Raw genomic sequence first — 25,223 nt, forward strand, 5'->3', positions numbered from 1 at the left:
GGCCCATGGACCTCCACACCAATGCATTTTCCTTTTCTTTTTTCTTTCTCCATCCAGACAAACTTTATGATTGGCAGATCATGGCTTGGGAGAACAACAAGGGTGAGCGCCTTGGGTGTTGTGAGAAAGGAGCCTCACACTTCAGAATTTTTAGAATTTTAATAAGGGATATATAGAGACCCATTAATAACAGCACTGGTGCTTGGTGATGGCCTCAGGCACACCTGTTAACCACAGCAACTCTTCTTGTCTCCTTTTCCCCCTCCATTGGTCAAATACATATTCATAATGATTATAGTAATTCAGACATTTTTTTTAACTTGTTTACATGTTCCAGGAATTCTTTAGGTTGGTTTGACCCCCAACTCGCCTTTTTAGAGTACGTGCAGGAATCGTGGATTGTTCTTTTGAGGGTTGTGTGTCACTCCCTCACAAGGGCCCTTGTTCTGTGGTTTCACAGGTGACAGTTATTGACAGTGGAAGGGTCAGGGGCAGGGGTCCTCATCACATCCCTTCCTTAAATGTTATCTGACCATGCAGACGGTTTTAGCTATTTCCACAGGTCCTTTAAATGAACATTAGCTATTTCACAAATATCTCTGAGTCATTCTCATTATTGTCAGTTAGTTACAAAAATAAAAGCATTAGTTATTATTTCACAACTACAGCTACTTCTGCAAAAGTTAACATTATAATGGACAACATCTGGCATCCACTTTAATATTTTACAAAAGCCAAACTATAATGTATGTTTTTCATACTATCCACCAACTAAAATATCATCCATAAATGATGTTCTGAGGATATGAGCTACCCAGGGGCCAGGGCATTGGCCACAAAAAGCTGACAAATTATACAACAGCAAAAGCAGTTAAAAGTGATTACAAACTGTACTCTATCAAAATTGTTGTAATTAAGAATACTTTGCAGAAGTCAATACATAATAGCAAAAGCCAACACTACCCAGTTATTTATAAGAAACCCAGGGCAGGTTTTTCCCTTGCATGGAGCACTTGGGCCTTCCCCGGGCCCCTTCTGCCCTCGTGCAGAGCCGGTGGCATTTTCCAGCACACCCAGTTTGTAACCAAGAGCCGGGTGCAGCCGAGAAGGCTCCAAGCGCCTCCTTCCAGACTGACTCTGCAGGTGCCGAGGCTGCTCTGGGCTCTGCCAGGGCTCTGCTGGGGCTCAGCTCTGGGCCAGGCTGGGCCCGCTCTCCCCTCACATTGCTCCGGGCAGCTGAGGCACAGCGGGAGGAGGAAGGGACACGGCAAGGCAGTTGAGGGTTAAAAGAGTTTTTATTCAAACAACTGCCATAACAAACAGGCTGTCCTAAGAACCATAACAAACAGGCAATCCTAACTACCCTAACCAACTAACAGTGCTAACTACCATAAACAACTAGCAGTGCTCACTACCATAACTAACTAGTTGACCTAACTACTGTAACAAGAAGCTGCCCTCAAGTGCTTCATCTCCTCCGCTGCTCCCTCAGTTGCTTCGCTGCAGTGATGAGAGGTGTCAGGCTGGAGAGAGGCTTGGCTGATGATAAAAATGGGTGCTGCCCAAAGGATAAAAAGGAAAGAAATGAACTGTTACTTTCCAGAGTCAAGTTCCTCACAGGCTCTGTTGCAACAGGAGAAAGGGAAATGCTTTGAAACTCAGGAGAGGGAAGCAGGCTCAGATTGGATCTAAGGAAGAGTTTTTTAACCAGCAGAGTGGGGAAACACTGACAGAAGGTGCCCAGAGATGTGGGAGGTGCCTCCTCCCTGGAAACATCCAAGCTCAGGCCAGGCAGGGCTCTGGGCCCCCTGAGCTGCCTGAAGATGTCCCTGCTCGCTGTGGGGCACCAGGCCCAGATGAGCTCCAAAGGAGCCTGCCAAGCCACAGCAGGCGAGGATTCTGCTTGCTCTGCGTGTGGAACGCAGCCAGACTGGAGACTGTCGGAGGGGGCCCCACAAGAAAAGCCCTCCCTGGCGCTGCTGCTTCCCCTGCAGCCCCTGGCCCTCACCTCCAGCAGCTCCTGGGCAGCCCAGCGCCGCTCCTCGTCCGTCTCCAGGCTGCACTCGATGAAGTCCCGCAGCAGAGCCGACAGGCGCCGGGGCTCCTGCAGCTGCGGGGTCCCGTTCTGCCGGATCAGAGCGCGAGCCTGCAGGGAAAGCAAACTCAGCGCTCTGCCAGCTCCCTTCACACCCACACGGGCTCACATCCACCCCGGGCCTCAGCCCCAGCTCCAGGGGCACTTTCCTCCCTGCCACAGATGCTGCTCAGAGCTCATTTTGCTATGCCAGCCAAAAACCGCAAACTCTGGGGCTGCCACAGCCACTGCAACATCCAAATGATCTCGCCTTGAGAGCCAGTTCCATTGGCTGACTCTGTTAGTAGGAACCGTCATCAGAAATATTGTGTTATTTCAGAGGATTCTTACATCAAGTGCATCTCTGCAGTGCCACTGACACTCAAGTAAATGCATTCCTGATGCCCCATCCCAGAAACTGCCAGGCAAGAAACAGGAGTTTTGTGATGCTGAAAGCTCAGGCTTGGTGACACAGAGAAAGTAGCTTGGACTAGGAAAGAAATATGTTAGACTATGGGGATGTTAAACAATCATCTTCATGTTTTCAACAAGTTTCCCAGTGAAAAGAATCAGGGGAGAAATCATCTCGCAAAACCTCTTTTAGAAACTCCTGCAGAAAACTTGTTGGGTTTGGGGGCGGGATGTGGGGCTGGTGTGCAGTTTTCTTGCAAGGTAACATTAGAGCTGATGCACTTGCTTCACATTTCCAGGTCATCCTCACAGCCAGAAGAGCTGCAACAACATAAATCCCAAAGCAAATTGTTGCTAGAGATTGCAGAATCTTTGTCTGTGTTGAAGATGGAGTGCTCTGGGCATTCCCTTCCCATGTGCAGAAACCTCCAGCTGCTGCTCCCAGTGCAGGGTCCCCCTGTGCTCACAGGCCTCTGTAGCCCCTGGAGAATTTGCCTCTTACCATGGCCCCCGTTTCCCTGAAGTAAGGAGGTTCTCCTTCCACCATCTCGATGGTCACAATGCCAAAGGCCCAGATGTCCACCTTGGGGCCATAAGGAGATCTGGTCACAACTTCTGGGGCCATCCAGTGAGCAGTGCCCACCATGGAGCTGCACTGGTCCTGCTCAGGGCTGAGCTGAGCGCAGAGGCCAAAATCAGCTGAGGACAGAAACAAACCCTGTCAAAGGCAGCTGCAATGAGGAAACCAAGCACAAAGAAGGGCCATAGGCAGAGCAAAGGCACTGCTGGCACCCTGCTCCTCTCCTGAGCTCTCTGCAGGGGCAGCCGCTCTCAGCTGGCAGCAGGGGCCGGGCAGTGCCCCCAGCAGCCCTTGTGGGGCTCTGGCCCTCCCTGGGAAGCAGCCCCACACCCGCAGCCCGGGAGCGCCGTGCCTGGCCAGGAACACCCACCCAGCCTGACAGAGCCGTCCATGCCCAGGAGGATGTTGGAGCTCTTCAGATCCCTGTGGATCACCCGGTTGGAATGGAGGAAATCCAGGCCCTGCAGACACTGAGAGAGAACAATGTGGTAAATGGGTATGATTCATGCTGATAAAATTGAAACCGCAATTGATATTGATACAGTAATTCATATTTGGAAACAGTAAAACAGTTAAAAGTTGTAATGCCAAAGAAGAAAGGGAGTGGAGGGGCTCCACCCCCCTCTCCTGGCAGATGTTCAAGGATAGGAGGAAAAAGCAAGAGCTAACAGTTACTAAAAATTAACAGAGTGAAGGGAAAATCTGCTTGGGTCCCAGGAAAATGCCCGCTATAAGAGATTTATTGCTTTGATGCTCAAACGTAGTAATATGTTAATTTTGGCTTACATTATACTGGCTTGGTGCACATGTGTAACCCAAAGGTGAATTAAAGGACAAAGAGAAAGAGGAGAGGTCTTCATCCAAAACGACCTCCAAAGACTTGTGCGACCACCAAACCGAGTGGTGAAGCGTGCACGGTAAAGGTGGTGATGAGGGCAGAGGTAAAAATGTGATGAATTGAAAATGGGAGGAGATGACATGGACACATGACATATAAGGGGGGAATCTTCACTTGGCAAGCTCGCACGTGAGGTGGCAAGGGTCCAAGAGCGCTGCACTCCGTACCCCCTGGTTATCTTTTGCTTATGCGCTATTATTTGAACCAAATGATCCCTTATTTTTAATCACATTATATTGTCAATATATATTTTCTAAACTATTAAATTAAAATTGCTGCTATCTCAAATATTGTTTGTTTTTTTCTATGATGGGATAATTGGGCAAACATAACAGCAAGAAACACGAGGGCAAAAACCAATGGCCGGAATATATCACACAAGGAAGGACAGTTCAGAATTCTGCCAGCAGCAGCTTTGCTGTGACAGGCCAGGAGTGCAGTGCACACAAGCTCCAGGCAAACGGTTCAAGGCAAAGCTGAGAACAGCAAATTGCAAATCCAAACCAGACAGAGAGTACCACAACAGCAGGAGAGAGAACAAGAACAGAGTAGAAGTGCAGTGATGCTGGCAGGCCGTTCACTGCAGAGGCTCTTTCTTCCCCAACTCATAAAAACAACACAGAAACAAAGCCCTGAGCATGGAGCTTCTCCTGTTCTCACGCCCTGTTTGGAAGGACCATCATGTCCCAGCCATGGAGTGACAAGCAGGATCCCTCACCTCCCGACTGACAGCTGCCATCTCTCCTTCAGCCATGCGTGTCTGTCTGACAACGTCCTGCAAAGTTCCTCCATCCATATATTCCATCACCAGCCAGAGATCTCCATCAACAAGGAAGCTGGAAGAGGAAAGCAATGGCACGGAGATGAAAGTGCAGAGCTCAATTGCCCCATGGAAAAGCCTGGAGTGGAGTTTTGATTCCAGGTCACTTGTCAGTGAGGACAGAATCAGATGGAGAGACATTCCTGCCAGGCTGCACAGCCCTTGGAATCTGCACAGTCTAAAGGAGAAGGAGACACCTGTGAGAAAGGAGAGGCCTTAGATGGCAAGCAGGTGAAAAATGCAGTTTAGCAACAGCCCAGATCCATGCAGAACCACAACCCTTGGCCCCAGCTGGTTCAGCTTCTGAACTCATCAGTCCCACCATTCCCTGCAGAACAAGGCAACACAACTGCCAGGATTATCCAGGGGAGGAGGCCGTGCAGCACTTGGGAATAAAAGCAGTCAGAAAACCTTTCAGAAAGTCCCGTGACAAACAGGCAAGGCCAGTGAAAAATGGGCAAATGAGGCATTTCTGGAAACAAGAACCTGATCTTCCTGGCATCTGTAGCAATGGAAAAGGGCTGGGAAGAAGAAGCCAAGGGAAATAATTTCTGCTGTGGTTCATCAGACTTGCTGGGAGACACAGCAAACGGGGAGGAACTTGAAGGAAAAACCAAAGCAAAGCAACAAAAGCACATGGAGGGAGTGAACTGCCAGGCTGTTGTTTTGGGAAGATGTGGCTGGATCAGGCATTTTCAAAACAGGCTACGGACTCCGGATGCCAAAAAATGTTAACGCAGGGCCCAGGCACAGGATAAGAGCTGAAGCACTCACCTGTCCAGAAATTTGACAATGTTGGGGTTCTTCTTGTCCTTCAGGAGCAGGATCTCATTCACAGCTCGTTCCCTGTTCTGCCCTCTGAGACTCATTTTCTTTATGGCCACCTGAAGGGACATTGCAGCCTTTAACTGCAGGAGTCTGTGCCAGGAGGCCACAGCAAACACGGAGCGAGTCTTTGTGGAGCAACGGAGCCGGGCTGGGCCCAACTGCCTTGGGATGGGACACCAGAGCTCAGCAAGGGCCATTGCCACAGCCCATTGCTCTGCCAGCTGGGGGCTGCTTACAGGACACATGGCCAGAGACATTTGGCCTTGCAAGCTCTGCAGAAATGGTCCCTCAGCTGTCAGCCTCAAAGCTCTAACAACATTCTCTGCACCTACAGTCCCCTCAAATGGCCTCAACATTCTCATTATTATTACTATTCAAACACATGTTGCAAGCAGGAGGTAATTCTGGTTCTGTGAAAACAGAGCAAAACAGCCAGGAACCCTTTAGCAATTCTATGGGATTTGCTCATGATTTCAGATCCAACTGCTCTGTTTGGGATTGCACAACAAAGCAAACATGCACATCCATTGCTCAGGTGATGCCTGTCACAGGCTGTCACTGACACCAGACCCAAACTCAACTGCAGGATTTAGGAGAGAGCTTTGCTCTGGACACCCATCTTCTCATTTCTCTCCCTCTCCCTCTGTGAACAGCTGAAGTAGGACTAATACCCCAAACTGAGCCCAAGCAGGAGCTCTCCCTAATTACGGCTTGATGTTCCCTTTGAAAATGAAAGGCAGGATGGAAAAACTGCTAAATAATGTTCCTGTCTGAAGCTGGGATGAAGATTAATTGGGCCTCAGTCTCGAGCAGCTGATGCATTCACACTTTTAGATATGAAGACCAAGCCAGGGTGTCCTGCACTGACAGACACCGCTGCCCTCCTTGCATTCCTTGGGCACTTGAGAAGGACCAAGTCTGTCCCAGCTGTTCTCTGCAGGCTGACACTGCTCTGCCTGCAGAGGAGCAGCCTGGGCAGGAAAGCTCTGCAGGTGCCCAGAGCTGCAGCCACAGCTCCCAGCAGAGGGGAAAGCCCTGCAGAGCTGCTGGCCATGCTGGGTGTGTTGGCACTGACCTCTCCTCCAGTGGCCCTGTCGAGTCCTTTGTAAACGGTTCCGAAAGCCCTGGAGACAAAAGAGCAGAGAAGAAAGAAGCAGCGCTTTAGGCCCTGGCAGTGAAAGCCAGCCCAGACAGGAGATCTCTGCTGCCTGCAGCATTCACAAACACCTGGGTGCATCGACCCTTCCAACAGCAGCACAGCAGCCACCAGCCCTCTGCCATGCAAGGTGTGCAAGAGAAAACTGAGACCCAATACGAAGGAATTGGGCTGGAGCAAATCCCAAATGTCCACCCTGAATTGCTTTAGCTCAAATCCTGAGGTGAGAAATGGGTGTCTAAAGAAGTGGAAAAGAATGCATTTCATCCTTTTCCATTTACTGCCTAAGACCTGCAGGATCCACAAGGGCCCTGCCATCAGGCAGGCGATGCATTTTCCCCCAGAGTGCATCAGCTCTGTGTCTGTTACTGAATGTATGGGGTCTGCTACCTGTGCTAGAATAGAGCACTTATTAGTTCATCTCTGGTTTCTGTTTCTAAACCATTAGGTTGATAATCCTGACCAGTGGATATTTTTTGACGGAAAATATTTGAAAGAAATCTTCTTGAGAACTGTTTTCTGACAGTCACCAGATGGTGAGTTGCTCTTTTAGGCAATCCAGCTCCAGGGACAGAAGATCTTCCAGGTCCTGCTCCTTGCTGCAGGCAGGACACTGCCAGCCTCAGGGGCCTTTGACGATGCCTTCTGACCACAGTTATCAATTCTGATCAGGACTGAGAGACAGCAGGATGGTAGCCCAGTGTCTGAAGGTGCTTTGGGATCTCCTGAGCTCTCACTTGATCCTGCACCAGCACAACCCCCAGCCCTGCTTGTGCAGAAGCCGCTGCCGTGCACTTACCCTTGGCCAATCTGCTCCACTTCCTGGTATTTCTCAGCAGGCTCCGCCTCGCTCACGGTGTTCCCTGAAAGAAAAAATGTGGAAGATGCTCCCTCCCAGAGTGAGACCCTGCCTTGCAGCAGAGCCAGAACCAGCCCCACACAGCACTTGCTCGGGCACCCAGGGACAGAGCAGACGTACTCAGCTGCATCAGGCACCACTCCCCTCTCCCCTCTGGCTGCAGGGCTGTGCTGCTGTCAGAATGTTCAGCCCAGGATCCCACAGCGGAGGGAGCTTCATTGTCCTCTTCCCAAGCAGAGGGAGCTTCTCCATCCTCTTGCCAAAATGCTCCAGCTTCTCCATCCTCTTCCCAAAATGCTGCAGCTTCTCCATCATCTTTCCAAGCCAGGGGATGGTCACTGTCCACTTCCCATGCTGGGAGATGTTCACTCTCCTCTTCCCAAGACACAGGATGTCCTCCATCCTGTGGGAGGAGGATGGGAGATGGGAGATGTCCTCCATCCTCATCCCAGTCCGGGAGATGTCCTCCATCGTCATCCCACACTGCGCATTGTCTGTTGTCCTCGTTCCACTCCGGGAGATGTCCTCCATCCTCATCCCACTCTGGGAGATGTCCTCCATCCTCATCCCACACTGGGAGATTTCCTCCATCCTCATCCCACTCCGGGAGATGTCCTCCATCCTCATCCCACACTGCCAGTTGTCCGTTGTCCTCATCCCACTCCGTGGGAGCTTGGCCATTCTGGTCCCACACCAGGGCACATCCACCATCCTCGTCCCACGCCGGGAGATGTCCCCTGTCCTTGTCCCACCCCGCAGGAGCCTCGCCGTTGCATTCCCACACCGCGGGGTGTTCGGCCTCGTCTCCCAGAGCAGCGGGAAGTTCACTGTCATCTCCCGGCACTGAGGGAAGTTCACCATCGTCCCCTGGAGCAGCGGGAAGCTCACTGCTGTCTTCCTCCTCTTTGGCCTCCTCTTTGGAAGCACAGGGAGACCCAGGAGGTGCTGGTGCTGCTTTTGTGCCCTGTGGACAGATGGCAGCGTGAGGAACGGGAAGTTCTATCTCAGTTATCACCTTATTTATCCTCAGCTGCACATCCAGCTGCACTAAGCAGAAATCGGGTTCAGAGCTGTTCCAACTAACAATGGGCTAAAGTCAACATTGCCACTTATTGTTGGGAATTCAATATTCCACCATGGCTAAAGCCAGCAAACAATCCTCTGCCTGCAAAACCAGACCTGCAGCTCTTCAAAAGCTCTTCAGCAGAAAAGGAGAAAACTGATGGGAATTCCTTTGCTGCTGCTGCTGCAGGCACTGACAGGAACTTTCCTTCAGCCTCCCAGGCTGGCACTCGGCTGCCACATGCCAAGCTCACACCTTGCTGCACAATTCCAAGTACCATAGGTTCCTTTCCCACTCACCGAAGGAGGAGCTGCTCGGAATGTAGACATGAGGTGCCCTGAAACGGGAGACATGAACCAGATGCTGTTAGGAGAAAAACTGCCAGTGGTGGGAAATGCCATGGAGCAAGGCAACCCCGAGAGAGCATTTTGCTTTCACAGCATCCCTCCAGGAGCCACAGTCCCTTCCCACAGCAAGCAAGAGAACAGCACAAAATACTGGGCTGGGTCAGTTCTTGGCTGGAGCAGCAAAGGGAGGGAGTTCCAGGCTCTGCTGGCACAGACTCCCTGCTTAAGGGAACAGAACCCCCCAGGGCTCATTGCAGATGCTGTGCATGCCCCGCTGGCTGCAGACACCCCCTTTTTCAGCTGCAGCTGCTGGCAGGAGCTCTCCTAAAGCAATGGTGTCTTCATGGCAATTTGGTTCCAAAGTCAGCTCAGCTCCGGAGGAAGAACAGAAAGCACACAGCAAGCCCAAAGCCACAGATGCTGCAGCAAAGGAAAACCTCGACTTACGTGCCAAATGGGTTAAAAAATACCCCGAATAAGCCACAGAGTACACAGTGCAAACTGCAGCAGCCACGTGCTGCATCATTTTGGCTGCGCTGCACACGTCTGCAACCTGTAGCCCTGCAAGCACAGAAGGACACCCGTCAGGGCTGGGCTGGCTGCTGAGAATGCCTCGGGCAGGAGGATCCTCCGGCAGCGAGCCCAGAGCCACTCTGGGCACTGAGGCCTCCGTGTCCCACAGCAACGGGAACACCACGGGGACGTGGCGCTGTTCCTGTGACATCCCAGCAGCAGCTCACGCAGAAACCGCCTGGAAGGTTCTCCTGTGTCACAAAGGAGCACAAAGAACCCTCCCAGGGCACAGCCCATGGCCCAAAGGGTGCAAGAGGAACTCGGAAAATGCAGCAAACAAGGACACCCCACAGCCCAGCCTGAACACTGAGGAGGAACAAGGACGCACCAAACCAAAGGAAACGTGACCATTAGTCACTGATACTTCTGACTAAAAGCAGCAAGCCTTGTTCCATCTGGGATCTTTGTTCTGGTTCTAAATGCTGGCAAGGTTCTCCACTCTAAATACACAGAAGGCAGGAACTGGGGAGGAGGTGGGATTAGGAAGGAGGAGGAGGAGGGAGAGAGGAAAAGGAGGAGCAGGAAGAGGAGGAGCAGGAGCAGGAACAGGAGGAACAGGAGGTTCCAGTGCCCCCTGTGGCCGCGGGTGCGGAACCATCGCCCCAGCTCGTCCTGCAGGTGAACGGGGAGGGGGAGCTAGTCCCAAATCTATCGTGGGGGTCCCTGAGAGGGTTTTTTTGTTGGGGTGTGTTTGGAGCTCACAGATTGTGGAATTAACCCCAGATATCATCTTGTGTCCCTGGGAGGTTTTTTTCTCTGTGTGTGTAGGTTTGGATCTTGCAGGACCCCAAAGCTGAGCCCCTTGGGGGATCTTTGGGGGCCCACGTAGCCATTGCCCAGTATGGGCAGGGGAGGACATTGGTCCTGGGGACCCCCGGGAGAGCAGAGGAGGGGAACCCCTGGGACCCCCAGAGTGTGGAGAGCAGAGAGGGGCGATCCCAGAGCTGGGGGACCCCGGCAGACTGGAAAGGGGGGGAGCCTGGAGAGGAGGGACCCCTGGGATCTCAAAGCAGAGCATCAGGGTAGAAGGGACCCCATGGACCCCCAAAAGCCCCTGGATCATCCCTAAGCAGGACGCTGGAGAAGGGGGAGCCCCTGAAACCGTTGGGCTGAATCTTGATATTGTGGAGATTTTCATGGACACAAGACTCCTGCTGAGATCCAGAGATGGACCTGGCCAGGAGGAGCTTCTACTCCAAGGCACTCCCACCTTGGTTTCCCCCAAACCAGGGTTTGTCATTCTCAAGCTGTGGCTAAATGGAAGAGGTGGAAAAGCCCCAGAGATCCCACACGTGGAGGGGCTTCAAACCCAGCCCAGGGAGCTGTGGGGAGGAAAGAGCCCCCCTGAGTCAGGAAGGCGGCCAGAGATCCAGCCAGAGCTCAGAGCTGGTGGAGAAGCCTCATGGCAGGGAGGAAAGCTTATGTTTCCTTCTTGCTGGTTGGTGGAGACATTGCTGTGATCTTGTTGATGACATCAGTGGGAATCTGACGCCATCCATCTTGCCACTTTACTCCAGGAACTGGATCTTTTGGGCAGGTCCCTTGATTTTGCTCTTCTTGATGGTGAAGCTGGCTTCCAGCAGAATCTGGATGATCCTCTCTCCATTCTCAAACACTTCCATTGCTGTGTTCTCCCACACAATGATGTCATCGATGTACTACAAGTGCTCTGGAGCCTCACCCCTTTCTAGTGCAGTCTGGATCAGTCCATGGCAGATGGTGGGGCTGTGCTTCCACCCCTGGGGCAGTCGGTTCCACGTGTACTGCATGCCCCGCCAGGTGGAAGCAAACTGAGGCCTGCATTCTGCTGCCAGAGGAATGGAGAAAAATGCATTGGCAATGCCAATGGTGGCATACCATTTCACTGCCCTGGACTCCAGCTCGTAGTGGAGTTCCAGCATGTCTGGCACAGCAGCGCTCAGTGGTGGAGTCACTTCATTCAAGCCATGATAGTCCACAGTCAATCTCCATTCTCTGTGAGACTTGCACACAGGCCAGATGGGGCTGTTGAAGGGTGAGTGGGTTTTGCTGAGCACCCCTTGGCTCTCCAGCTCACGGATCATTTTGTGGATGGGGATCATGGTGTCCCAATTCGTCCAGGACTGCCAGCGGTGCACCGTCAAGGTGGCAGTTGGCACTCGCGCTTCCACCCTCAGAAGTCCTACTGCAGATGGATTTGTGATAGTCCAGGCAAAGTGTTCAATTGCTTAATGTTCTCTGTCTCTACAGCAGCTATGCCAAAAGCTCACTTGAGTCTTTCTGGGTCTTTGTAAAGCCATTCGGGAGGAAGTCTATGCCCAGAATACACGGGGCCTCTGGGCCGGTCACAATAGGATGTTTCTGCCACTCTTTCCCAGTCAGGCTCACCTCAGCTCCCAACGGGGTCAATTGCTGGGATCCCCCTGTCACCCTGGCAATGGAAACAGGTTCTGCCCCCACATATCCCGATGGTATCAGGGTACACTGCGCACCAGTATCAACTGAGGCATCACATTTTTGTGGCTTTGATGTGCCAGGCCATCAGATCCACACTGTCTAAAAGATCCAGTTTGGCCGTGCCTCTTCCTGGCTAGAGGCAGGGCCCCTCTAGTCCATGTTATTTCTTTCCTGGGCATACATGGTGGAGGTTCGTTCAAGGGGATCTGACAGATCATACTCAGCAGCTTGGTCATGGGAGGTTGAGGCTTCCTTCACTTTACTGGAGTTCCCTCGATTAGTGTTTCCCTCCTTGAATTGACGCACCCGTGCTGCCAGGACAGAAGTGGGTTTTCCATCCCACCTTCCCATGTCTTCCCCATGGTCACGCAGGGAGAAGCACAAGTCAGCCCCTGGCGGGTACCCTCTCTGTCTAGCTGGGGAACATTGGGCTCTGACTTTGGGGCCTGTGACTTGCACTGGTGCCATATGGGAACTGTTGCTCCTCACTGTGACGGTGTTCACAGAGGTCCCAGAATGAGGGAAGAGATGAGAATGTTGGCTCCATGTTTCAGAAGGTTTGATTTATTATTTTATGATATATATTATGTTAAAACTATACTAAAAGAATAGAAGAAAGGAGTTCATCAGAAGGCTAGCTAAGAATAGAAAAAGAATTAGTAACAAAGGCTTGTGACTGACCAAGACAGTCCAGACAGCTGGACTGTGATTGGCCATTAATTAGAAACAACAACATGAGACCAGTCACAGATCCAGCTGGTAATTCCACAGCAGCAGATAATTATTGTTTGCATTTTGTTCCTAAGGCCTCTTGGCTTCTCAGGAGGAAAAAATCCTAAGGAAAGGAGTTTTCATAAAATATGACTGTGACACCTCACCTCTTCCCTCATCTCCTCTTTGAGATTTTTAATCACAGCAGAGACATGAGCCAGCATTGGGCCATTGATCATACTCTCATAATTTCTAAGCTTGTTGGCAACAGAGCCCACTGTCTCTCGGTTGGTGTCGGCATTAATCGTTGCAATAAAGGTGGTGTATTGAGATGGCCCCAGATTTGCTAGACTCCACAACATTTGCCCTGTGCATCTGACCTTGTTGGGGTCATTATCATGCTGTCCATCCCTCCCAAAGAGTACCTCCAATACTGCCACATCTCTCAGCTGTTGAATGCCTTCCTCAAGGGTCTTCCAGCACATTCTATGGTGGTGCTCCTGCATGCTCTCCCTGTGGACAAACCTCTCTCTGGCACTCATTAAAAGCCGCTCCTAGAGGGAAAGGGACCCTGGCTCCCTTACAAAAATCTGATTGATACCTGAGTCCTGGGTCAAGGGTCTCAAATTCCTTGCCTCACCACCATGTAGTACAGGACACCTGTACTTATAAGGTCCCAGACCCAAAGTAGCCAGGTTGTATAAGTCTCACATCCCCATCATGCAATGCCTTTGTGCAGATTTTAGAGATTTTCGTACGTCAGGGACTCGGTGACGATCTCAACCTCTGGATCTCCTGAGGGTTGTGAGGGCTTTCCCTTATCTGGGTGCTCTGCTTTCATCTTAGACCTCCTTGTTTCTACAGGGGCAACTGCTGCTGGCTGTGACTGCCTTTGCAGTTCAGCAGGAACCCGGACAGTTGTAACATCTGTGGGTTGCATTGCTGCACTATTAGACTCTCCCTCTTTGAGGCACTGGGAGGGCTTCTCATGAGCTTGAGAAATGTGCTCCTTCAGCATCTGGTTCATCTCGCGTATCTCTCCCTCACCAGAACCCCCATCCAATCTGGGTAGTTTATAGCTGAGGTGGGCTGTGGGGCAGGGTCAGGCTCTGGGGCAGCATCCGTTGTCTTTGGGGTAGGTGTCAGGGTGGTGCAGGATCCCCGAAAAAGGGGGGGCAGGGGGCTCCCAGAACTCTGACGGGGCTGTACGGGAGTCCCAGTCCCAGATAACGGGGTGTAGGGGAATCCCAGTTCCGGAAATGGAGATTCAGGGGTGTCCCAGTGCCCAGGAATGGGGGTTCAGGGGGGTTCCCGGCGGGTTCGTTGCGCCGTGTCCGGCCCGTGTTGCCGCTGGCGTGAGGGCGCTGCGGGAGCGGCTGCCCGCGGTCTCCTTGCGGCCGCTGCCTCGGCAGAAGCCGCTGCCGGAGCAGCGCTGGCTCAGCCCGGTTCCTTTGGCTGGGACAGAGGGCCCTGCCCCGTGCCCGGAGGCTGCCCTGGGGCTGCCTCCAAGCTCCGCCGCCGCCTCACCAGGCTCCGGTAATGGCGGCTGTGCCGAGCCAAGGCCGCCCTCAGGGCGGCAGCAGGGGCCGTGCTTGGCCCCGCTCCCACCAATCACCGCGCGAGCTCGAGGAGTGACGGCAGGATCAGCCAATCGCGGTGAGGGGCGGGCTGTGCACCCGGCACGGCCCCGCCTCCTTTTCTCCGAACTCCGGCATTTCCCGGCAGCCGCTGCTGCGGAGCGGCCCCGCCGCTGGCCCCGGCCCGGGCAGGAGGCCAAGGAGCCGCTGCTGCTGCCCCGAACCGCCGGGAGCTCGGCGTGACCGGGACCTGAGGGCGCTGGGAGCTGGGGTGAGTGCGGGACGGAGCCGGGACCCGGCTGCAGCCCCGGCAGGAGCCCAGGCCGGAGCAGGGGATGCTGGAGAGAGGCCAAAACCTCTCTGTCACTTCCCTCCTGCCCCTGGGCAGGAAACAGAGCACGTAAGGAAAGGCTCGAGGGTCTGGGTGAGGGTGGGACAGTTCAATCACTGGTGACGGGCAGAACGCACTTGTCAGGAGAATTAATCCACACACCTCAGAGGTTTATGTCCAAAAAGGAGACAGAGGAATCCTTTTACTTTATTCGAATAAAGAGAGAGGCCATGGGGCATTCACCTGGGGTCTCTCCAAGTTTTGGAGGACGCAGCCTCCCTTTTTATCCCAGTTTCCTGGCCGCGTTTCCCTTCTCTCTTTCCCCATTGGCTGAGGTAGTTGAGAGGTTCAAATTTCCCTCTACTCCCGATACTTAAGATTTCCCTCTGATGTACAACCTCCCTTTTAATTTTTAATTCTTATGGAATTTAGGGTTTTCCCTCATTGTTTCTTTCATCTTTCAGTGTTCAGTTTAATTTATCAGCAAACCTAAAGTTTGTTTGTAAAAGCAACTGTCTTTTCCCATTCATCAATCAGTGGAATCTTTTCCATTGTTTCTTTTATCTCTCAGTGCTGGTTTGATCTACCAGCAAACCCACAGCCTGTTTGTAAGGACAAAATCCATCATTCCTCTCACACTTGACTTGGGGAAACTAATTGAATTTATTCTCCAACATGGCAGGGCAAGAGAATGAGAACTGAAATAATTCCTACGAAAATATCCCCCCCCCCACTTCTCTCTCCTTCCCGGGCTTAACTCTGTCCCGCATTCCCTCCCTTCTCCCCAGCCAGAGGCGCAGGGGATGGGGGTCACAGCCCGGTCCTGTCACAGCCTCCCCTCAGGGACAGGAATCCTCGTCCTGCTCCGGCCTGGGGTCCCTCCCACGGGACACATCCCTGGGGAACGGGCTGCTCCAGCGGGATCCCCCCGGGCTCACAGGTGCCGCCAGGAGCCCCTTCCATGGCTCTGCAGGGGCTCCCAGGGGCTCGGGGCCTCTCTTGGGCATCCCCTGCCCGCGGTCTCCTTGCAGCCGCTGCCTCGGCAGGAGCCGCTGCCGGAGCAGCGCTGGCTCGGCCCGGTTGCTGTGGCTGGGACAGAGGGGGCTGCCCCGTGCCCGGGGCTGTGCGGGGAAATTGCCGTGGCCGGAGGTTTCTGTGCGCAGAGGAGACAGAGGAGTCCTGTAAAAGTGACTTTATCGCTGAGCAGAGGGAGAGGCCGTGGGGCATTTGCTGTGCGCTCTCTGCCATTGTTGTAGTTCACAGCCTCCTTTGTCTCCTCATTTTCCCGGCCTCATCTCCCTTTGCCCACTGGCTGAGGTGCTTGGAAGGTTCAGATCTCCCGATCCGGTGTCCTCGTTAATGTGCATCCCCACTTTTGTAGAACAGCCGATATTCACTGCTCTGTTCAGTCTTTGTTCTTCTGGAAGTTCAGGAATTCAGCAGGACTTTGAGGAGCTTTCTGTGTCAATTTCTAACATTTTCTAAAGCTGATGGTTTCTCCCATTACTTCCTTATCTACAAGTCCCTGACCCTATCTCCAGGCAGATTCACTCATTGACTCTGATTTTTCTTCCTGGGTCTTCTTTGGTTTTGGGATTATTCTCAGTGCCCTCATTCCCTGTCCTTCTGTAGCCGTTTCTGGATCAGGAGCCATGGCTGCCACCTGCATCCCCTCACTCACCTGCTGAATGAGCTGCACTCTCAAGGTGTGGAGCATGGTACAAAGATGAGAGTTGCTGTAGCACATGAGAGGAGAAACATCACTTGTTTAACCCATGGAGCCAGGGAGCCATGAAACCGTGTCCCATTCCCATCCTTTCCATGTTTGGGCCACAACATGAGCTGCTTTCTTGTTTCCTTTGTTATCTGTTCAGCACTTTTCGTTTGTCATCTAATTGCCACCAGCAGTTTGAGTCTTTAAATTTTCCACAAACTCCTCCTTTTTCTGCTAACTGATGATCTGATCCCATCCTATGGTTTAGTGTTGTGTTCCTCATTTCAGTGGATTGGTCAGCAGGAAGGTCAGGAGCTGGAGCTGTCTGGTTGGTTATTCCGAGGACAGCTTGTAATCTAATGATGCCATAGAAATGAGAAATGGGTTCTGTGGCTCCTGATATGAATTGGTTCGGGTACTCAGGGGCTGGTTCATGGTGTTGTAGGATTTGTTCTGATGGCTTTTCAGCTTTTCAGAATTCCTTTTGCCCCCCTGTTAGGTGCCATGGTGTCAGCAGAAGATATTGAAGCCTTCCTGCTCAGGGCATTTCAGTGCCAGGGTCTCACAGGCACCCATAGCTGCACGGGTTGAGCTGAGCATGGGGCGGTGACCTGCGCTGTGTCTGATTGCCCTTCCTTCCCTCCCCTGTAACAGGATGTTGCTTTTAGATGCCACTATTTTTCTCTTCTTCCTCTTTTCTTTTTCTTACCACATAAATTCCTCCTGCGGCTTCTTGCCTTAATCGTATTGCTGCACACTCCCCTTCACCCAATCCCTTTGCAGCACACCAACACCATCCATGCCCTGTTGTCCAAATGCGAGGGGAATTTGGGGAGGTGGGAGTGGGGCAGCGCCAAGGCCGGGCCCCCCCGCACTGTCCTGGCGGGAGCGGCTGCAGTGGGGACCAAGTGCGGGCGGGAGCGGCCGAGAGCCCAGCGCTGCCCCAGCCCGACCTGCCCCAGCTCCATCCCTGCCCCTGCCGTGGGATGCTGTGGGTTTGGGGGAAAGAGGGAGCCAGCAGTGTGTACTGGCCCTGGGGCAGGAGGAGAAGGGAAGGAGAAGCAGGGTTGAGGAACAAAATGGTCAAACAATGCATGTGGGAGGAGAAGGTGGGATTGTGCAGGAGAAGGAGGAATAGCAGGAGGAAGAGGAGTGTGAGGAAGAGTGGAGACACAGGAGGAAGAGCAGAAACAGGAAGCACTGCAAGGTTCCACCTCTCCCTGTATCTGCAGTCTCTAGCCCCAGCTCTCGGAGTGTTGCCCCCTCACATGCAGCAGATATCTGGGGAGGAGGATCCATGATTTTCACGGGGGCTGAATCTTGGTGTTTCTGAGCTTGATTGGGCTAATATGTCAGTGTTACAGTTTTTTTGTGGGTTCTGAATCTTTGTATTTTGGAGGTGGTTTTGGCTGAATCTTGATGTTTGCGGAGTTTTTTATCTATGTCTTGAAGATTGCAGTATTTTTGTGCTGAATCATGGTGTTTCGGAGGTTCTTACAGAGAAAAGGTTCCCAATGACTCGGGCATAGAGGAACCACCAGCCCAAGGCACTCTCATCTTGTTTTTTTTCCCCAAACCAGGATTTTTCATTCCCAGGGCGCGTGTGGATGGAGGAGGAGGAAAAGCCCTGGAGATTTCGCATGAGGAGGGGCTGCAAACCCAGCCCAGGGAGCTGTGGGGAGGAAAGAGCCCCCCTGAGGCAGGAAACGGCCAGAGATCCAGCCAGAGCTCAGAGCTGGTGGAGAAGCCTCATGGCAGGGAGAAGCCCCACAAGTGCTTGGAATGTGGGAAGGGCTTCAGGTGGAACTCCAACCTGATCCAGCACCAGAGGATCCACAGTGGGGAAAAGCCCTACGAGTGTGGGGAATGTGGGAAATGTTTCAGCCGGAGCTCAACCCTGATCCAGCACCAGGAGAGCCACACTGGAGAAAGGCCCTTTGAGTGTGGGGAATGTGGGAAGAGCTTCAGAGACTGCTCTGACCTGATTCGGCACCAGAGGATCCACAATGGGGAACGGTCCTACGAGTGTGGGGAATGTGGGAAGAGTTTCAGGCAGTGCTCTGTCCTGATGAGGCACCAGGTGATCCACACAGGGGAACACCTGCTTGGAATGTGGGAAGAGCTTTGGGTGGAGCTCCACCCTGAGAACACACCAGCGCATCCACACCGGGGAGAGGCCCTACGAGTGTCCTGAGCGTGGGAAGAAGTTTCACGTCAGCTCCGATCTCATCAAACATGAGCAGATTCACACCGAGGAGAGGCCCTTCCGCTGCCCTGACTGCGGGAAAGGCTTCAAGCGCAACTTCACCCTCACCACCCACCGGCGCATCCACACCGGGGAGAGGCCCTACGAGTGTGGGGAGTGTGGGAAGAGCTTCTCCAGGAGCTCAGCCTTGACCCAACACCAACTGAGGCACCACTGAGGGAAGCCCTGTGTGTGCCCTGAGTTCAGGAAGAGCTTTGTGCGCTGATCCAGCTCCATCCCCCATTGGTGGATCCCTGTTGGATGATCCCCAGTGACCGTTGTTGGGCAGATCTGTGGTGACCCCTTATGGGGAATAAAACAGAGAGTACAGAGGAACTGATAAAGGGGCCTGTTATCTTAGGTCTGAGTGAGCAGAAAGTGTGGGAAAAACAGACACAGATAAAGGCTCCCTGGGCAGCAAGTGACCAAGCAACATGTGAGATTTTGATAAGATAATGTTACCAGATGACAAGATGTCATGAAGAATGTGTAACCAATGGGAAATTGTTACCAAAAATAGAGCCCCCTATAACTACCATGCAAGTGAAACCCTATATAAACCCCTGGTATACTCAATAAAATTGGCTTCTGATCTAAACTCGGATGTCCCCATCTCTCCATTGTCAATAACCCCTGTTCTGGGTGATCCCCATTGGGTGGGGGGAAGGTGTTGGAGAGATTTCTTTCCCTTCTCCTTGTGCTGCTGTGATTTGGTTGGTAATAAATTCCGTCCCTGTGCCCAGGCTGGCTCTGTTGTCCCCGTGCTGGTGCTCTGGGTGGGATCTCTCCCTTCTCTCATCTTCTGTGCCACTCCTCAGCCAATCAGAGAATGAGATGAACGGGAATGAGCCAATCAGAGAGAGCAGGGCTGATGACTCACTTGCCGAGAAGACCCGCAGCTCCCAGTGTTCCCCACCTGGCCCCCACCCTCCCTGCCCAGTCACGGCCCCCTGTGGGGTCCCCCCAGGTCCCTCCCCAGTGCCCCCCATAAACTGGACTGTGTTTAACTGGGAAGGTTTACTGGGTGGGAGCAGAGTGACAGTGGGGCTTGGGGGACACACGACCCCCCCCGAAAATCAGCACGGGGATGGAGCAGGAGGTCCTGGCTGGACCCGAGGCCACGGGGATCCGTTTTCCCTTCTCTAAATTTTCAGTGTGAGGTGCCCTGATAAACCAAACACCATTTGTTTTTTCTGATTTCTCCTCCAGGGTTTTTACAGGTCCATATTGTCTATTGTAATTAATCTAATCTTCTGCAACCTCACTCCATGTCCAAACTTTACGGCTACCGGCAGCTGAATCAGATTGAGAAGCCGGGGGCTGTGAGGGGATGGAGTATGGAGTGAAACCAGAATCAGTAGATCCAGTTTGGTCGGTGGGGTTACCAAGGAATCTACCTAGTCTCTCTATGGGACCCAAGGCCATTATGGTTTTCTGTAAAGTAATTGCTGTACGTTTAGGTGTTCTGGAAGCCCTCGAATTAAAGAAGTAATAATTTCAGGTTTTACAGGTAATTGCATTGGTGACTGAAAACCAGGAATCAACTTTTATTCCATGAATCATTTGCAGGCAGGTGGCTTTGTAGGCGCTTTCCAAAAGCTGGTCGAGGGTACTGACTATAGCTAAAGGGTCTCCCCTTTCCAAAGTATTAATTCCCCCGGCCCAGAAAGCCGCACATTGTGTCAGGGACCATGTGTCACACTTACCTCCTGTTGTTAAGAAAACTCCATGTCCCCAGTACCCACTGGCCTCCTGCTCAGTTAATTTAATTTGATCTCCACCACTGAGGCACACTCAGAAGACATATTCTGTCTCCAATTCTTGTGGAAGGTGCCCGTATTCTTTCTTCAGCTTAGCTAATTTGGTAGTGCTGAATGGTATTTGTTCAGTTGTGATATGTGGTTCAAAATCTTCATCATTAATATAATTATATTCTGTTTTAACCAGGAGTCTCAAGTGAGGGCAGCAGTTTTCTCCACAGTGTTTTACTGCTTCTAGTTCCTTATGGGGATAAATCTGTTTAATGTGAGGAGTTTCTTTTCCTCTGCCTGTGTTGAGGAATCAGCATTCAGTGAATTCTTAACATGTTCCTCTCTAAGGGCAGCTCGTAACAGATGGATCTCATTTCTTTCTTAATTTAATTGTTTTTGCCAAATTTCAGCTAGGTTTTGAAGGCAGTCCATTAGAGCTTTTTCCTCACTTCTTCACTTTAAGAGAGTTTCTATAGCTGCTGTGAGACAAGCTCCCAAAACTGAGCAGAGAATAGTTTTATTTTTGCCCGGTTTAAATTTTTTTCATGTTATAAAGAACATACTCTCTATCAATAACATTTTCCAAATTAAGTCAGTTACTTTGTGCCCATTCTTCTACTCCCGGAGAAGGTTTGACTTTGTGTTTGGCTAGTAGAGCATAAAATTCAGCTTCAACTTTTGCGCCGAGGTTTTCAGGCATTTTATGAAGGGACCAAAACCACGACAGGGAGGTATAGACTTAAGTTACACAATCTCACAGCCTTTGCTGTGTTTCTGTTCCCTTCCCAATTCCCTGGGTGGGTGAAGAGACTAAATCTGCCTGGGAGGTTCTACTCAGTTACTTCAAATAGTCCCTTCCCTTTCCAGACAGTCCAGATTCACACATACACAAAAAACAGTTTCCTCTTGTGCAAAAAGATATCTCTTGTGAAATTCTGAAGACAGAACCCTCAATTGAGTATGGGGGTGTTTTTCACCTAGGCGTGTGCAGTTTGTGGCAAATTCCAGTCACCCCCCTTGCTTTCTAGACAACCGCTCACCCCTTTTGGGGTGTTGGGCTCGGTGCGGCTGGAGTGAAACGTCCTTCCCCTGTTACAAACTACTACAAACCCTGCAAACCCATCTGTCTGTTGGAATCCTGTCCGTGACGGCAATTTAATGTCACAATCCACTGGTACAAGTGGGGTTGTGATGGTTCATTAACTGATCTCAGAGTGCAAAAACAACACAGAGGGGATTTCGGTCTTAATCAAAACAAATGCACCTTTTATTGAGTGCCCATAGCAAATGTGATAGAAGGAATAGAAAGGAGATAAAGGATAGAGGGAGAGAGAGAAAGACGGGGGTGGAAATAGCTACCAAGGGAGAGACAAAATCCTCGTGGTCCAGCCAATAGATCTGTCTTGTCATGTTGGAGAGAATCTCAAATTCTTTGGTTAACTCAGGGGTCTTTTATAGTCATCCTCGAGGGGGCAACAGATAAAAGACAATGTAGAATAAGTCTATTGAAAATGTGTATAGACAGTCCACATTCCAAAACAGGACAAATTAATCTCAGCAGTGAGCAGACCCATTGTTTCAGGATTGGTTTCTATGGGAAACCAGTCTTGGCTCAGCGAACAGACCTGCAGGAAACACTTGGCAAACCTCTCGCTTCAGTCAGGCCAGCGCCCCTGTGTTACAATTTTAGAGGTCTCAGTCCTTGGGAGGGGGCTTCCCTTACAGCGGTTGTGAGGCTGATGCGGGATCTTCCATGGGGGGATCACTGGAGTTACCTCAGAAAGTTCAATTGGCCAAGAGGTGGGGAAATTCACGGGCCATTGTGATGAGCGAAGATTGTGAAGCAGGTGTAAGCTTACAGAGCAAGCCGCTCCCTCTCAGCCCCTGCTCAAAGCAGTTGTACTGTTGTTGTGGTGTGTTGCAATATCCTGTTTTACCTTCTCCCTTCCCCCTCGCCCCTCGCTGAGTGTGCCCTGTCAATCAGGCTAACATACCAGCAAGGCGTCGTGTGATAGGTGTCCCTAGTCCCTTGAGACCCTGCCCCTTCACCTGGTTGGTGACTCACCTGTCCCCTCCCCTTCCCCTGCCCTGAGCTTAAAATGTTAATGAGACCATGCGGTCTCCATTCTGTTAGCAGCAGTGGCCCAGTGCAGACACCTCTGTACCAATGGAATAAACATCTGGCAACCTTCTAGCAGAATCCACTCCTTCCTTCTCTTCACCATCGCCAGAAGCTCTCTCCTGAGGAGAACGGAGTCCTCTCTTGTGCCCCGCTGCACTCTGCCGCCAGCCAAGGTATCTCTGGGGTAAAACACCACAGTGCTGCCTTTGGCCCAGCAGCGAGGGTCAGAACTGGCCTAGGCACCATCTAACTGGTTATATTGGGATTCTTATTCCAATATACTGTGGTGACCCAGCAAGCACAGCTGCAAACAATCACTTGGTGAGCATCCACCTCAACCAGGCCAGACCTCCAGCCAGGGTCTTCAGGGTCATGGTCTCTGTCCTTGTGACGGTTGTGAGGTAAATGGGGGAAACTTCAGATCACCTCTCACAAGTTTGCCTTATCTCTTCCTCAACAATCCCCCCTCTGGGAGATATCTTCTGTTATTGGGCCATTGTCACTGCATGACTGATAAAAATTTCATCATCCCATTGTGAGATGCTCTGGCCTGAGGGAGGAGCCGAGCACTCCTGCCTGGATATAATTTGACATTTGCAAGAAGAGAGACAGCCTTTTCCCACTGGATTCCCAGAGGAGCAGCTTTCTTTTCCACTGCATTTCCAGGGGAAGTCCAGGCCCATCTACACCACCACTGGACCTTCAGAGGAAAACTCCACCCTTCTACAAGATCTCTGCTTCAACAGAACCACACCTGTCACTCCAGGAGCACTGCTGCAGCCACCATTTAATAGGACTGCTACCACCACTGTGACCCACTGGGTGTCAGGTCATATTCTGACTCTGTCAGTGGGGTTTTTTGTTTGTACTATTGCATTTGTAATTTTAGTTTTCCTAGTAAAGAACTGTTATTCTTATTCCCATATCTTTGCTTGAGAGCTTTTTAATTTCAAAATTATAATATTTCAGAGGGAGGGAGTTTACATGTTCCATTTCACAGGAAGCTCCTGCCTTCCTTAGCAGACACTTGTCTTTTCAAACCAAGACAGAATGTCATCCATAAAATGTAGGATGATGGCATCTGGGAAGGTCCTTTGGATGGAAGATAGGACATGGGCCATGTACCACTGGCATATAGAGGGTGAGTTTCTCACTCTTTGGGGGAGGATTCACCAGTGGTACCGGTTTAGATGTGCCTGTTCAGGGAGGGAATGGAAAAAGCAAATCTGGGAGCTTCTCAGAGATAGAGAGGGATGTTTAAAAAGTGGCCTTTGATATCTATGACCACCAGTCTCCAATAATGGGGAAGCATGAAGGGAGAGAGAAGGCCAGACTACAATGACCTCGTTAATTTTACAAAGGTCATAGAGGAGCCTCCACCTGTCCTTGCCAGGTGTTTTAAGAACAAAGACAGGGGAGTTCCAAGGGCTGTTGGTAGGTACGATGTGTCCCTTGGAGAGCTGCTCCTCCAGGAGGAGCTCGAGAGTATGTAATTTCTCTGTTGAGAGGGGCCATATATTCACCCACAGTGGGGTGTCAGTCTTCCACGTGAGTCGTGGGGTGGTGCCCTCTGCAATGGCCCCAACTAGAAATCCCGGGATGGAGGTGGAATATCAAGTCAAGCTCCCCATTGGGACCACAGGTCCCTGGCCCACAGGGTGATGGGTGCCCTGACTACAAATGGCCTGATGGTGGCAGTTTGGCCCTCTGGTCTCTCTATTGTGATAGTATGCTTGCTCCTCATGGAGACAATGGGGGAGATGACTGCAGTGACAGGAGTCAGCTCCTGGTTCGGGGACCATTTAGGTTGTGTAATGATAGTAACGTTGGCCCCTGTGTCCATCATCCCTTGTAGGTAGATGTTATTACCTTTATTCGACAGGCCAACCTCTATAAGGGGTCTGTCTTGGCCCAGGATTTCAACTCAGAATGCCATTGGGCGCTCTGGGATACTGTCTATGTGCAATGGCAATAAAAAGGCTTGGGCGATCACAGTCACTCTGTGCAGGAAGTGTGGTGGTTTTGTGCAGCAGACAGTGACTGTGATTTCGACAATTGGCCCAACAGTTTGTACTGCTGCTATAACACATATTTCATTTGGTCCATGAATACAGTTACCTATTACCAGCACATCCCTCAGGTCCTCTAGGGGTGTATATTTTCTGGTGGGAATATGATAGAAGGCAGAGTCATCAAATTGTACGGACAGAGCGCTCACCAGCTGGTGTCAGGTCCTGACCTGAACTTGCTGGAAAGCCTTGGTGACTCTGGTCTGCTGTTTGGAGTATGAAGAGCTCCACGGGAATTTCCCACATCTTGGACCTCTGGAATAGTGGGGAGGGTAGAGTGAAACAGCTTTCCATTTGCTGTCTTCACACAGGGCCGCCCTGCAGTCTGTTGGAAGTTTTTTGGCTGATAATGGTGCTGGTGGTGGTGAGGCTGCAGGTGATAACAAAACTGAGAACGGCTGTTAGAATATCTGTTGCAATCCATACAATGTGGTGAATGGTGCCTCTTTGGTGGCTGCTGGTCTTTAGGCGTTTTGTGTTCTGGACAGTCCTTCAAAAAATGGCCCAGTTCCCCACAATTAAGACATTTTGCATCATTTTGGGATGTTAAAAAGGCCCTCTCCCTTAGAGATTGCCTTTGCCACAGTGTGTTCAGTGGAAGAAAATTGGCGCAGGCCTCACCCATCTGGTAGATTGTAGGTTCTGGGTTGAAGGGAAG

At 51.5% G+C, this 25,223-nt stretch overlaps 1 long non-coding RNA gene across 1 annotated transcript; it reads left to right on the forward strand.

Annotated features, from left to right (window-relative positions):
* Positions 1-14,296: 14,296 nt before the first annotated feature.
* On the forward strand, positions 14,297-23,417 carry LOC141725907 (uncharacterized). Its single transcript, XR_012577467.1, has 2 exons — positions 14,297-14,604; positions 17,959-23,417. It is a non-coding gene; the product is annotated as an uncharacterized LOC141725907 (long non-coding RNA).
* The last annotated feature ends 1,806 nt before the right edge of the window (positions 23,418-25,223 follow it).

The sequence above is a fragment of the Zonotrichia albicollis genome, chromosome 31, assembly GCF_047830755.1.
Source record: "Zonotrichia albicollis isolate bZonAlb1 chromosome 31, bZonAlb1.hap1, whole genome shotgun sequence".
Taxonomy (NCBI): domain Eukaryota; kingdom Metazoa; phylum Chordata; class Aves; order Passeriformes; family Passerellidae; genus Zonotrichia; species Zonotrichia albicollis.